Here is a 15675-nt window from a genome sequence, read left to right on the forward strand (position 1 = left end):
CTCTATGGTCAACTCATCTTTGAGAAAGCAGGAAAGAATATCCATTGGAGAAAAGTCTTCAATAAATGGTGTTGGGAAAATTGGACAGCCACATACAGAAGAATGTAACTGGACCATTCTCTTACACTATAGACAGAGATAAACGCAAAGTGGATGAAAGATCTAAATGTGAGACAAGAATCATCGAAATCCTAGAGGAGAACACAGGCAACACCCTTTTTGAACTCGGCCACAGTAACTTCTTATAAGACACATCTATGAAGGCAAGGGAAACAAAAGCAAAAATGAACTGTTGGGACTTCATCAGGATAAAAAGCTTCTCCACAGCAAAGGAAACAGTCAACAAAACTAAAAGGCAACCTACAGAATGGGAGAAGATATTTGCAAATGACACATTAGATAAAGGGCTACTTTCCAAGATCTATAAAGAACTGATAAACTCAACACCCAAGAAAGAAACAATCCAGTTATGAAATGGGCAGAAGACATGAACAGACGTTTCTCCAAATAAAACCTACACATGGCCAAGAAGCACATGAGAAAATGCTCTGCATCACTTGCCATCAGGGAAGTACAAATCAACACCACAATGAGATCCCACCTCACACCAGTGAGAATGGGGAAAATTAACAAGGCAGGAAACAACAAATGTTGGAGAGGATGTAGAAAAAGGGAAACCCTCTTGCACTGTTGGTAGGAATGCAAGCTGGTGCAGCCACTCTGGAAAACTGTGTGGAGGTTCCTCAAGAAGTTAAAAATAGACCTGCCCTAGGACCCAGCAACTCACTACTGGGTATTTACCCCAAAGATAAAGATGTAGTGAAGCGATGGGACACCTGCACCCCAATGTTCATAGCAGCAATGTCCACAATAGCCAAAATGTGGAAGGAGCCTTGGTGTCCATTGAAAGATGAATGGATAAAGAAGATGTGGTCTTCTTTGGAATATTACTCAGCCATTAGAAAGAATGAATACCTATCATTTACTCTGACACAGATGGAACTGGAGGGTATTACGCTAAATGTATTAAGTCAATCAGAGAAACAATTATCATATGGTTTTACTCATACGGGGAATATAAGAAATAATGAAAGGGATTATAAGGGAAAGGAGGGAACTTAGTGAGAAAAATTAGAGAGGGTGACAAACCATGAGAGACTCCTACCTCTGGGAAATGAACAAAGGGTAGTTGAAAGAGAGGTGGGCGGGGGGTTGGGGTAACTGGGTGATGGGCACTGAGGAGGGCACTTGATGGGATGCACACTGGGTATTATACTATATGTTGGCAAATTGAATTTAAATAAAATATTTTTAAAAAAAGAAGAAGGCAGAATTAAGCAGATGGAGAAGGTAAAAAAAAAAGAAAAAAGAAATCATGCATAAATACTAAATTAAAACCACAAAACCAATTGATGAATTCTGAGCAGGAAGTACAAAATCCGAGAATTATGCTTACCATGTTTACATTAAGTCAATGACTGCCAAAACATTGATGCAATTTTATATAAACTCAAAAAATGTCACAAATAAATTAGTGTCTAGTCTGGCTTTGGAAAATAGCTACAGTTCTAACTGCAAGAATAAAGTTTAGGATTGTAATTAACTCTGGAAGCAGAGGAACAGAATCGTGAAGGAACATAGGTATATTTGATAATAGTGATAAAGCTCTAGTTCTTATGCTCATGGTGTGCATTCATGAGTGTTTACATAATAAAATAGAACATAAAAAAATAATAATAAAATAAAATAGTACATAGTTAACATTTTGGAAACTACTGACCTAGTGTATTAAGACTTTGGTTTTCTCATATGTCAAATGCAGATAATAATCCTCATAAAATTGTCTTTAAAATTAGATGAAATAATATATAAATTGCAACATAGTGCCTGGCATATATGTATATGTTATTACTTCGTATGTATGTATAAAAGTGACCATTTAGGCTAATCTTTGTTCCGATTTTTAGTTTCTAAAAACGCTATTTAGTTTTTGTAAGTTTCAAAACATCACGTATAATAAATATTGCATTCGAATCCATCTTGAAATGTTTTAGGCCTATAACTACGTTCTTGATGAAAGTGATTATCTTAATAATACATTTATCTTGGAAAATAAGCACTGAACAGCATTGTCTAAAATGCAGGAAGAATTTCAAAATATGTTCTCTATCTAGTGTCTCTACCATCTGGATGGCTAGCTGCAAAAGTCCTTGCCACAAATTAACTGACAATAGAATCTTAACAATTCATGTAAAATATAAAGCTGAAAATTTTGGACATCAGATGAATCGTGTTTGATTATGAATTGTGATTACCCATACTGTAACTAGACTAATTTTACCTTCTTATTTACAAGATAGATGCAAGAAAGACTTTGCTAGAATAAGATCTACAATTCTGTCTTATTTCTGCATCTTTTCCTGATACAAAAATCAAATATGTAATATAGTGCACACAATCAAATCAAGTCTCTCTCATTACTTTGAAAAGTCTGTCAACTCAACCAAAGTAAAATTTTCCATATTTTGGCTAAAATATATACTCAGCTCAATAAGCTAAAAATAAAATAAATAAATAGATAAGAAAAAATGTACATCTATTCAGACCTTCCAGTTGAATTCAAGGTTGCACTCTTTCAAGCAATGTTGGGCTGTCTACCCTTCTGACCACTTCTGCAAAAAACAAACATGGAAAATAATGCACCATTCAGAGCTGGGTTTTGAGGCTCAATTCAGAATCAGTTGCGAAAAATCAGCAGGGATATGTTTGGCTCTTTCCATTGAAGATTAAATTAAATTAATTATTGCCACCATCTGATGATACCAAGAATAAAAGCAGTGATGATAATGAAAGGCACTATAATGTCCTTACCATGTTCTAGGCAAAATGTTCGGCACTTTACATGTGATCTCATTTAATTCACACTAAAACTTTCATGAAGGAAGTATGATTATCTGGAAGTGACTTATCTAAGCTACACTACTATTACGCTAAACTAGAATACCAAACTTCTGACTCTAGTGCTAAGACTCTTAACTGCTAACACTCAATATGGGTATTTCTTATATACTCAGTTCCACCTTATTAACTCTTTTGCCATTTGTCCAAATATCATCAATCAGTTGCAATCAATTGCCAATCATTTCTTCTAGCAGTACCTTACCTAGCCTGGAAATAATTTTTTATTGTCTGAAAGGAAACTTTTGAGATTCCAATCTTCAGACTTCAAGGATTCTGAGATAAGAAGAAGAAATAACGAATCAGCCATGATATGATAAAACCTTCATTCTAGCAGGATCTTTCCTGACAGGATCTGAGAAAATGTTAATCTGTAGTTTTGGTCTATGTCTCAGGTAGGCGAAGAGGAGGAAAGGGTTTGAAACTGTTTTGTAAGTACTCAGGTAAAGCCAAGAAATTAGTGTTAACTAACCAATTTATAAAAGAGAGAAAAAGCAAAGATTACAGATCTTTTTCAACCAAGCATGCAATGCCATGTACTATTTGAAGTGTTCAACATCAATAGGATGATTTATTTATCACTTTTATGGAGACTAGTCTTGAAGAAAGATGTCTAGACACATTTAACAGCTTTCTTGCCCATTTCAAACCTCTGAAGCTTGCTTCTCTCTCTTCTAGCCAAATTCACAACTGATTATTAAATGAACCATCTACACTTTGGATTATTATTACTGTGGATTTTTCCTGCAGTGTCTTCTTGCCATTTGATTCGTTTCCTTGACTGCAAGAGCCAGGAAGGATATGGATGTGGGGCCACCTGGTGACGGATATAGAAAAATCCTGGAGACTGAACAGTGGGATTAGAATTTTGGTTTCCATTTCTAAATCGTTAATGTTCAACAAATGCCTTTTGCAAAAGGGTATCATGGCAATAGTTGATTTTTGCTAATGAAGGGATGGTTACCAATATCACAATATACTCAGTTACACCACTGACTTGTTTCTACGTGCCAGCCACTGCCATAAACTATCTGCACATATTATATCATTTAGTGCTCAGAGAGTTCCTATTAAATAAGTGCTATCATATTTCCACTTTACAGATGAGACAACTGAGGTTTAGAAAAAAATAAGTAATTCATTTAAGTTCATGAAGAGAGCAAATGTAATCTTAGGAAGCCTCAAAATATTCTGGTTGAAAATGTGGGGAAAAAAATGTCACTCTATATGAAAGCACAAAATTACATGAAAATATTAAGAAGTAGATCAACATATTTACCATTTTGTAACATTTTAAAGCTTCAAATTGCATTTTATTAGCATATTTTGGATTAGAGACCCTGTTTTTATAAAAACACAAATAGGAAAACAAAAAATGGGGAAAAAATAAAAGCTGATAATATTATGAATAAACTCAATAGTGCAGAAATTAAAAAGCATATTACATTCCCCATACTCGTAACTAACCCTATGATTGTTTTAAAGAGATTTTATTTATTTATTCATGAGAGACACAGAGAGAGGCAGAGACACAGGCAGAGGGAGAAGCAGGCTCCATGCAGGGAGCCCGATGTGGGACTCAATCCCTGCACCCGGGATCAATCACACCCTGAGTCGAAGGCAGTCGCTCAACTACTGAGCCACCCAGGCATCCACCTATGATCTTATTTTTGACCCTTACCTATGTCAGGTTAAAAGAGGGGGTGTGTGTATGTGTGTGCACGTGTGTGTGAAAACAAAGAGCAGATATTCTCTAGCTAAAATTAATACTAAATACCCTTGGATTCTATTTTCAGTGTACGGAAATTATTAGTGAGTCATGTGCTCTATGTTATTCCTTCAGGATTTCAGATGACATCTTCAAAAGGAGAGTCATTACTTTTCCTCTATGCCGTCATCTGCATTTCCATCTCCCATAGTGGCAGTAGCCATGGAATTCCTCTGCCCAGCGCCCCCTTAGAGGAAGAACTTGTTTCAGCTGCAGACAGCTGCCTTGCCCAAAGTCACGCCCTCCCAGGGACACACTGTGTCCAGGGGCTCAGTGAGGGTTTAAAGGCCGGGCCTTTGGCTCTTGCAGGGACCACTGTATTTGCTCTGGGACTGACCATGCGGGCTTGGCTAAGTGTATATTAAGGTTTGCATCGCAATGCAACTGTTCTCTTCTGCCCAATCCTGCTCCCTCCCCCTTTTTGTAGATTTTGATCCCTAACCTGTCTTTAAATTCAAAATCATCCCACAATCTGCTTCTTATTTGAGTGTGTGTGTTAACAAAAAAAAAAACCACATGATATAAAATCTATCACCTGAACCGTGTTTATTTAAGCAGACAGCACAGTAGTATTAACTGTATGCACGTTGTTGTGCACCAGGTCTCTAGAACTTTTTCATCAGCATCTGCTCCTGGAGAAGCCAATCTGTGATAACGCTTGAATGATCTAAATCCTCTTCGGATGTTTTGAGGTGCTGCTGTGCCTTGTGGGTCATACCCTGGAAGGCTTGCCATCTGAAACTGCCACAACACATAGTGCAGAGTATTTGCAGTGATCACCTGCCTTTCCGTGACATGTGTGAGAATTTTCCGAACAGCTTGAAGATCAGAGTTTTTCGTTGAGAAGAAAGTTTTTCATGAGGAAGCTCTAAGCTGTCTAACTGCTAAAGGTTGTTTTTGTTTTTTATTAGGCCAAGAGCAACGTGGTTGGTATCTAACAAAGTTTTTGACTTAAATCTTTCCAGAAGTATTGAGCATCGGATTTGAAGTTTTAGAGTTAATTGTATTTACTCAACGCTGATGTCACATCAAAACGCCATGCTTTGGTATCTGTATCTGTAAAATGGAGAGTTTAGGCTATCGTAATCGTTTCCATTTCGGTGCAGTAATTTAAGTTTGGCAGAAAGTGCTTTTGCTCCTCCTTCCATTGAGAGGTGGAATTGGATTCTCATCCTCTTGAATCTGTGTTGATATTAGTGACTCGCTTAACAAATAGGACATGACACAAGAGATGTGGCATGACTTTCAAACTAGATCAGACAAAGCCTGAGGCTGCACCTTCATCTCTTGGACCATCTCCACAGGAGCCTCACCTCAGCACAGACCAGCATGTGTCTGGGGACCTAAGCAGCAGGGTTGGAGACAGGAATTACAAAGGGGCAGAAGGAAACTTTTGAGGGTGATGGATATATTCATTATCTTGACCCTGATGATGGTTTCAGGGATATATAGATATATATCTCGAAGTTCATCAGACAGTACATTTTAAATATGTAAAGTTATGGTAGGGAAATTATGCCTTAATAAAGCTACAAAATGAGAGAGAGAACTTGGTGAGCTCAGAGAATTTCCCTAGGAACCAGAAAGCTGGACCCAGGGGATCCATAGCTGAAAAAAAAAGTCACCTGAATTTCACAGCAAAATCACGCTAACAAAGGTAATGCAACTGTCACTTATTGGACAGGGACACCACAGATTGCATTATTGACTCCGGGACTCCTGGAAAGCAATTGCTTTTATGAGAGATTGCTTGTGGTACTGCATCTGACAAGGGAGGCATCTGCCCCCACTCATTGCCAGGTTAATGTAGCTCTTCCAGGTGAGTTTCATTACAAACGATTCTGTTTGTAGGTACTGAATCCTACTGGGACTGCTTAGATAAGCCCAGGAGCATCTATTTAAATTCATAAAAACCTCATTGATCAAGCAAAAAAAAAGCGGTTTTCTTCTTATCTTCAATAGCTCTTGGTACCTGGCATTATCTCACAAGCTAACCATGAAACCCTGGCTTCAAAGAAAGCTGAACAGTTCATGAAACAGCGTGGCAGTTAAATATTTGTCAGCCTGAGTTGGCCAATAGAAGTATGGAAACCCACAGTCAGTCAGGACATTTTTTTCAGGACATTTTGCACTATAACAATCTGAAAGGCACCCTAATGATAGGATTCCACAATAATTGTATTGGCCAATGTTCTTTAACAGACGTCCTTAGACCGTTGGTGTCTAACAAAACAATTCTCCAAGATTGTCTACTAGCTTCGAGTTACTCAATGCTATGGTTTCTTGCTCCCTTTATACATATCAAGTATCCCTTTTATCCAGAAAATATCATTTGACTCTAACACAAAGCTTCCCCTCTAATTTGTCCTCCTATTTCCCAGGTACTTGGGCTTCTCCTAAACAAAAACTGTTTAAATCCAATTCATGGGATTTTCTATAACGATGCTCAGGAGAGAGAAAAAGTATGCTTTATTTTCTTTTTTCCCTATTTCTATCTTTTATTGAGATAATGAAGTCTCCCTGGTCTACTGTGGCACTAATATACCAGGACTTTACAGAAAATAGAAATAATCCTGCATAATGGCCTTTATTCCTGCCCTGTTAGTCCACATGACCAGGGTTATCTCTTTCTTTAATTCTACAATTTATTCAAGGAATTTCATCTTCTCCAAAATATACTTTGAGACTTAAAATAGAGACACTGTTCTCTTAGCTCATGCATTTGTTAATTCACTAATTCCTTTATGGACCCAAGGTCATCACCAGGTAGCTGGGACTAAACATGCTGACTAGATTCAATCAGGTTATCTTTCACTTGAGCAGGTGCATGGCTTTTCTACCCTGCTACTACTCAGATGAACTTTAGCAAGTTATCAAACTTCTTTGAGTCTCTATTTCCTCACTGATAAGATGAGGCTGCCAACTACTTCATGACATTATCATCAAGAGTTACTAAGTTGTAAAACTATGGGACACAAATTAGACATACAATAAAAGCAGGTAAATTTCTACAGGATAATATACTCGGGGGTTTTCTCTACTTCATTTATGTAAATTCCATTTCCTTATCCAACTAATAAATTCATCGTTAATTGTATTTTTCTCCCTCATCCCACTGGCAGCCTAGGAAGGCTAGCCTTGCTGTGCACAACCACTGGTGATGGATAGTCGAAAGTCAGTCTTGGGAACAGGTACCTACACTGTGAAACACTAATGCTGAGGACTTGAGAAAAAATTCCCAACCTAGAGACTAAAATATATAAATCCTCCCTGGAATGGGTTCTGTTCTGTATTTTGTTTTCTGGGTTGTGTTTGTATTTCACAGAGATGTGAAATGTGTAAAAATTTCCATAGAACGTTTTAAATTTTCTAAGTCAAAATGTATGCGCTTGGTAAAATAAAAAAACTTTCCAGAAAAGTTTACATTTACATGTTAAGAAGAAAAAAAAAAGAGAGAAGAAAAGCAGGAAGGGAGGGAGTGAGGGAGGAAGAAGAGAGAATGAAGCAAATATGAATATTTCCAAACTGCCAAAGTGGTAGAGAGAAAACTCTATCTGAGGAGCATATGAAGAAATATCTTTTTAAAAGTTAAGTAAATAAAACCTGGTGTTGACAAAACATTTCTGTTTAAATGAAATGGCAACCTATGGCACATAAATAATTTTAACCAACCAACAGTGACACTAGGAACATTGTCAAGTGAATCCTTGTTATTTTGCTTTTCCAATATAATAAAGCCATAACAGGGATGCTTCTCTAGCACAAAAGTCTCATGGTTCAAGCGATAATTGAGTAAAAACAGAAGGTAGGATCAGCAGAGATGAGAGCAGCCGCAGCAGAGCTCCCTCATCTAACATCATTGAGTCTAAAATAAATATGGATGTTGTACCAAACCATTATATTATCCTCTTAATATTTTTTCTCTTCGATTTGGCTATACTTAATATTGGTTAATCTATGTACTACCTATATACATGTAGGTATATTATATTTGAACTAAATTACATTTGAAAATAGTATTTTATATAACTAAAAGCTTAAAGCATTTTATTTGTTCTCACAATTCTGTGTGATATGAAGTGGCATGTTTTTACCCCACTGTAGAAATTTAAGACACTAAACACAGTGGTTCCTTTTCAGCACCCCCCACCCCCTCCGGGGTACTCCACTGCTATGGTCTTAGGTTCTCCCTAAGAGCAGTCACTCAGATACAGATTCAAGTGCAAATAGTTTATTTTGAAAGTGATGCCTATAAACCTGGGAGGGATGGGGCCATAGTAGTGAAGGAAAGAGACAGCACTCAAAAAAGTGTTAGTTATCAAACAAGTTATTGCTATGGATTGATTGGAGCTTTACTGGAACCACATAAAATACGTGCATGAGGGTTACCCTGCCTGAGGGGTGAGGGAGCCAGGACATGTAGACTACTCTAGTGTGTCATTAGTTAAAGGCTGCTTTCAGGGGCATTCATTTCCCATTATTTCCAGTCCATGGCTCTGCTGGTTCAGTGGACTTCAATGGCCCCTGAAGACTAAGTGTAGTGAGGGGCTGCAGTAGTGAAGATAAGACAACAATGGTTCTGTTTTTATAGAGTTCTGATTTTATTTATTTGAAATTTCATTAGCATGTTCACTAAGAAATTTTGGGAAAGCATGGAGGAATTATCCTTTACTTTTTATATCATTCATTCTTCTCATCCCTAAAAGCAATTAAAAACAAACAATGGGGCAGCCCAGGTGGCCCAGAGGTTTAGCACTTCCTTCAGCCTGGGGTGTGATCCTGGAGACCCAGGATCAGGTCCCACATCGGGCTTCCTGCATGGAGCTTGCTTCTCCCTCTGCCTGTGTCTCTGCCTCTCCCTTTCTCTCTGTGTCTGTCATGAATAAATAAATAAAATCTTAAAAAAAAAAAAAACTGGATTAAAGGAACTATTTTGCAGTGTGGTTTGGGTTTTTTTTTTTTTTTTTGGAGAAATTAATACTCTTAGGTTTCCTGTTTTACTCTACATTTTCAGTTATCAAAAAAGCAAAACTCCCATTGCTATTCTTTTCTATCACTGAAAAGTCTCCTTGAAGAGGCAAAGATGTGAAAGAAACCTTTTAAGTAACAGGGGGAAAAAAAGCTCACGGCAATTCCATCAGGTAATTGACCTGACTTCTGAATCTTTCTTATAAGTTGCATGAAAAATGAAGAATTTTCATTGAGAAAAATCAACCCTCCTTCTCAAAACTATCTGGAAACTTCTGCATCCACTTTTACTGCAGAGGCAGGCAGAGGTCTCTTCCTGAATAAGCTTCATGCTAAAATAATGAGATCTTTGATATGAACTATTTATCAGGTTTTAGATATTCCTTTGCCATGGTCCTTTGGGGTTCCCTGGTGAACTGAAATGATCCCAGCAGGATTTCTTAACAATTTTCCAGAGGTCACAGGCACCTCACTTATACTGCCGAAGCCCATTGGACCCAGTAGTCATGGTGAAAGGAATTCCCAGGTTATGTGGAGTCAGATTGCTAGGGGTCAGCCAACACGTACCTGAAGTTGCTTCAATCATACTAGTTCCAATTCAAATTTAATTATTTCAGAGACTTTCTCCTGCTTCTCTAATTATTTTAAATTTGCAGAATGGAGGTTAGCTAGCTCTCCAAACTATGTTTTGGAATTTACTTATCAAATAAACGACACTTTTGCTCTAGAATTCAGAAGTAAGGGGGCTTGACAGCTAAAACTAAGCAGATATCTGCAGCATGTTATGTTTCATGAGGACAGAGATTTTTTTTCTTGCTGTTTTGTTTACCATGAATACCCAGTACCTAGACATACTACATTTGCAGAAGCAAAATAATGAAGTGTTTTTAAAAGCATTTACATGAATTTTTTATAGTGTGAAATATTCTGAATTTTTCTTAATTCTTCAATAAATTTGGGATGGAAAGGAGTAGAAGGTATCCCCATGCACTGGCATTGAGGCGCTACAGTAATAATACTTGGCATGATGGAAGCAGTAAAAATTTTAAGAGGACAGGGACTGATTTCATCAAAGAGTACAATCTGTTAGAGATCCTTTAAAATCTATCGTGATGATCTTGAGGACTGTGGAAAATGTCTTAATTTTAAGAAAGAGCTTGCTGCAAATAAAGACCTAATTTTTGGCCAGCCCTTGACATCAATTTCCTTTTTAAAAAAAGTGATTCTCAAAAAAAAAAAAAAAAAAAAAAAAAAAGTGATTCTCACTATTTTGAATGCCTTTCTATATAAAGACTAATATTTGTAGTTTTTAAAATCAACATGGAACCTCCATGTGGCATTTTTTTCTTCTATTTGATTTTGCAGAATCCTCTGTGACATCATTTCACTATTTATAGGAGGTAAGCTATGATCTCATGAATAAAAAATCACCTTCAGAAAAAATTAATAGAAACATGATTATTTCACACAGATATCATATATATTATGTATAAAATTATATATAATTAATATTAATATATTATTATGTATAATTATTATTATAATTATTGTTATATATAATTATATATATAATTAATGTTAATGAAAGAAAAAGAGCAGGTGCAGAAACCACAGGCCAAAAACACAGCATTATTTATTATAGAGTAGAATCTCAGGAGGGTCTCATCATGGTGTCTTCAAAGCAAGCAGAAGATGTCTGAGCCTTTGTTAACAGTAAAAATATATGGGTTCAATATCTGGTTCAGTATTAACAATTTTTATCAACTGTGATTCCCCATGGAACATAAATTATATATGGATACAGATATACATAGACATAGGTCTATAAAATTCAACTAATATTCAGACATATAAATATATTTCTTATAGAACATGATCTGATTTTAAGCAACCAGATGTCTACATCAATTCAAATACTATACTTTCCTTAGAGGTATAGAAATAGCGAATAAAAAATTCAAAATCTAATTCAAATCAGGGCTGGTTGACTTATGCATCGAGTACAGTAGACACATTGCCTAGCACTCACAATAATTTGAGTGACTCATGAAAATGTTTCAATTTCTTTTAAAGTCAAAATTTTAAAAAAGAAGCTTTCTAGTTACTTACTTTTTTTCACAAAAGAGAAAGATGAAACTCTGGGGGGCTCACAAAAATCTACTAAAATTTGCCTGAAATAGCAAAAAAAAGGTTGAAGTATTTATTTACTTTTTTTAAAGATTTTATTTATTTCTTCATGAGACACACACACACACACACACACACACACACACACACACACAGAGGCAGAGAAAGAAGCAAGCTCCATGCAGGAAACCTGATGTAGGACTCGATCCCGGGACCCCAGGATCAGGCCCTGGGCAGACAGCAGGCGCCAAACCGCTGAGCCACCCAGAGATCCCCCAAAGTTGAAGTGTTTAAAGCTATATCAAAAGTAATTTTTAATTTTGATATGATTATGATGGGAAAGCTCCATAAAGGTAGAAGTGTCTAGGGCCCATGAATATCCTTTGGCAGCCCTGTCAACATTAAACAAATGTAAACAGAGATTTTTTTTGGTTGAATAAAAATAACGTTTGTTATCAAAGCATTAGATTTTTTTTAAACTATTGATCACAGGGTGTGCCTACCTTCTCGTGGTGCATCAGAAAGCAAGAAACTGCCAAGAGAGCAACAGAGCAATCAATAGTCAGCTTGGAAGTTGTGTTTATACTGGAGCCTTCCCTCCAAATCCCTGCAGCCCCAGGACACAGGTATGCTTAGCTGTCTCTGAGGACTTGTGCTGGCTGAAGTGGCTTTTTTATATTATTGCAAAGCTAAACGTGTGTGGACCCTCATCTTTGCACTATGTTCCTGGAAACTACACAAAATCCAATATGTCCCCGTGCCCTTTGAAACTAACCCCGAGAGAAACAAACAGTCCTAGATCTCTTAACAAATTGTCAGCGTGCTTAAATATTAACCTGATTTAGTATAAAAACGATTTTGTTTAATGTGCCTGTCTTACTCTGTTTGGGCTGTTACGACAAAATCATCAGATACTGGGTGGCTCAAACAACAAAAACTTATTTCTCAGAGTTCTGGAGGCTGAGAAGTCCAAGATTAAGGTGCCAGTAGATCCTGTGTCTGATGAGAAACCCCTTCCTGGTTATAGATGACCTTCTTTTTGCTGTGTCCTCACAGGACAGATGGTGCAAGAGGGCTCTGTGGGATCTCTTTTATAGGAGCACTTATAAAAAAAAAGATCTCATTCATTAGAGCTCCATCCTCATGACCTAATCACTTCCCAAAGACCCCACCTCCAACTACCATCACACTGGGGATTAGGCTTAACATATGAACAAGAGGGGCACAAGCATTCAGGTCTACAATACACATCTCTCAACTTGATTATCTGTATTTATATACTTAATTTTTATAATATTTTATTTTGAAATGACTTTAAAGTTATTTAAGCTTATTAAAGTTATTTAAGAAAATTAAATTATTCTATTCTATTTAATTTAATAAATTAAATTAAAGTTATTTAAGAGAATTAAAGTTATTTAATCTTTAATAAGAGAAGTGGCAGGAAGAATATAAGGAATTCTAGAAAATTCTTCACCCAATTTCCCAGGATTTCCTAAAAACAAGATAATTTTCTTATATAACCAGAGTTACAACAATAAAAAATAAATTAATGGCGATTCAATACCATTGTTTAATCTACAGACTTTATTCAATTTATGACCATTGTCCCAATGGTATTCTTCACATGGATGGATAGCTGGATAGCTGGATAGATGGACAGAGAGATATGCAGACATGAAGAAACTACATCAGGATTCAAATTTTAGCTCACATATTGCATTTAGTCGTCATATTTAATATCTAATCTCCTTTATTCTGAAACAGAGTTTCCTCAGTTTGGATTTGTCTAGTGTTTCTTCGTGATTAGACTCATTCTGTGCAGCAATATTTCGGTGTGATGTTGCATTACTTCTCGGTGCATCTTCTAATAAGATCTGTATTTCCATGTGCACAAGTAATAGTTAAAAGGATTTTGCACTCTAGCAAAGAGGACATTAAAGTATCAATTTATACTTTAGGAAAAAAAAAATAGTTGCTGAATGAAACTCCCTTAATCTGTTCCTGCTGCGTTCTGTTGGTTTGATAAGAATGTCGGTTTCTGGGTGTGATGAGCGCTGTCCAAGGGCCCTTGCAGTAGTTGTAATTAATAAATACTTTATTTTGATAATACCTTTCCTGTCTCCGGAGCCTCACACAACAGCAAGCAGCTGCTCACAGAAGGTGTGTGCGTGTGTGTGTGCAAGTGTGTTCAGGGGAAGAGGGATGAAATTGATATTAAACTGCTCACTAATGAACCAAAGCCATTGCTTTAAGTACTGTTTTTCATGTCTTTAAGTTTTGTCTTTTTTCTGAATTTAATCATTTCTGTATTAATTTCATAACGTCACTTAATAAAATCAGGGTTGTTGATTATTTAGTAAGTGCTTTTTCAGCTTTTTCATCATGTTATATGCCAGACGTTGTGGTACTTGCTGTGAATACAAAAGGAATAAGATCTAATTTCTTTCTCTGTAGACCTTGCAATGCAGTAAGACCAGACGGCCGAGTCAAATGCAGGGCAGAGTGTTGTAATAGGGGAAGTACAGAGGCCCTGAGAGCACATGGAGCGGATCTTCCGACCATCTGGAGGGAACTGATTTATGAACTGAGCCCTCGGTGTGAGTGTGGAGTTGTCAAGGCAGACGCAGCCTCTAGAACAGGAGACGGGCACTGCTAGGGGGGAGGGAGGGCTTCCATCCGTGGCTCTCCCCCTACAGACCCTGGCCTACTCACAGGCAGCTCTCACAAAAAATTGCAGGCCACTTACTGGCTCTTCTTAGAAAGAAACCACCCCCCAAATGTGAAGCTTTGAACACTCAGTGACGATGCTGATCCTCTGGCAAATATAGTGTGTTGCCCATTTCTTTTTTATCATCACTGTCACTAGTGCTATTAATATAATTATGGGTATGACGGTTCATTTTCTAAAAGCTCGGAAAAGAATAAGCAGCTGCCAACACAGCTAATGAATGGATTTTTTTACCACAGTGTTTTGTTCTAACACATTCAAATTCTCAACAAACGTGAACGACCAAGGCATCGAGTGCTCTGAGTCAGAGAAGCGCTCAACAGGGACCGCAGAGTTGGGTGACCGGTCACAGCTCTGACCTCAGCACGACAGCTTCTACCCAAGAAATCAGTCTCAAAGGCTGCTATTCTCAACTCACAGCCCTCTGGCCTCCTCAGCACTCACTGCTAAGCCAATAGTCAGGAGAACACAACTTTATTACTCTCCTACCCCAGCTCCCATCCCATGTTTGCTCCCCCACCTGCTCTACATCCAACCTGGGTACCATCGCCTATAACGCTCATCTGGTAGAAACTTCTAGAATAGGTTAAGTTAAAGAAGATCCTGTAGGAATAAAATGACTCTATGTCTCTTTATGGAGCCATTCTTAATTCTCATACACCGTTGAGAACATCTTCACGGCTTTGAAATCTGTCTCTTTTCTCCCTTCCTTTTTTTCCTTCCTCCTGTCCTTTTCTTCTTAGCAGCTGGTATAGTTCTAATTACAAATAGGATTCCTTCTGAGTATAGTGGAGTATGAAAAAGAAAGTAAAAATTATCCCTCATCTCACTATCCAGAGGTGAAGGCTGTTAAGGTTCTGACAGATTTTATTCCAATCCTGTGTGCTGTGTGTACGTTATAATTTTATGTCCTGGGTATTTCCCCTCCTGTTGTGTTGTCGGTGTTTCTTAACATCCATCAGTACTTAGGGGAGCCTGGGTGGCTCAGTGGTTAAGCATCCAACTCTTGGTTTCAGCTCATATTATCTCAGGGTCCTGAGAAGGAGCCCCGCATCAGGCTCCTACTCAGTGGGGAGTCTGCTTATCTTCCTCTCCCTCTGCCCCACCCTCCCCATCCCCCACC

The 15675-nt window shown here is 37.5% G+C and overlaps 1 long non-coding RNA gene across 3 annotated transcripts in view; it reads right to left on the reverse strand.

Moving 5' to 3' along the window:
- The window catches only part of LOC144283789 (uncharacterized), a 50550-nt gene extending 34891 nt beyond the window's left edge, over nucleotides 1–15659 (reverse strand). The window contains exons 1-2 of one of the 3 annotated variants that reach the window (XR_013352353.1): nucleotides 12325–15659; nucleotides 2607–2672 (exon numbers count right to left, since the gene is read on the reverse strand). This is a non-coding gene — a long non-coding RNA (uncharacterized LOC144283789). The remainder of the gene's footprint in view (nucleotides 1–2606; nucleotides 2673–12324) is intronic. The other 2 variants (XR_013352352.1, XR_013352351.1) reach the window with 2 other exon arrangements.
- Nucleotides 15660–15675: the final 16 nt, after the last annotated feature.

The sequence above is a fragment of the Canis aureus genome, chromosome 14 (assembly GCF_053574225.1).
Source record: "Canis aureus isolate CA01 chromosome 14, VMU_Caureus_v.1.0, whole genome shotgun sequence".
In the NCBI taxonomy this organism is placed as follows: Eukaryota; Metazoa; Chordata; class Mammalia; order Carnivora; family Canidae; genus Canis; species Canis aureus.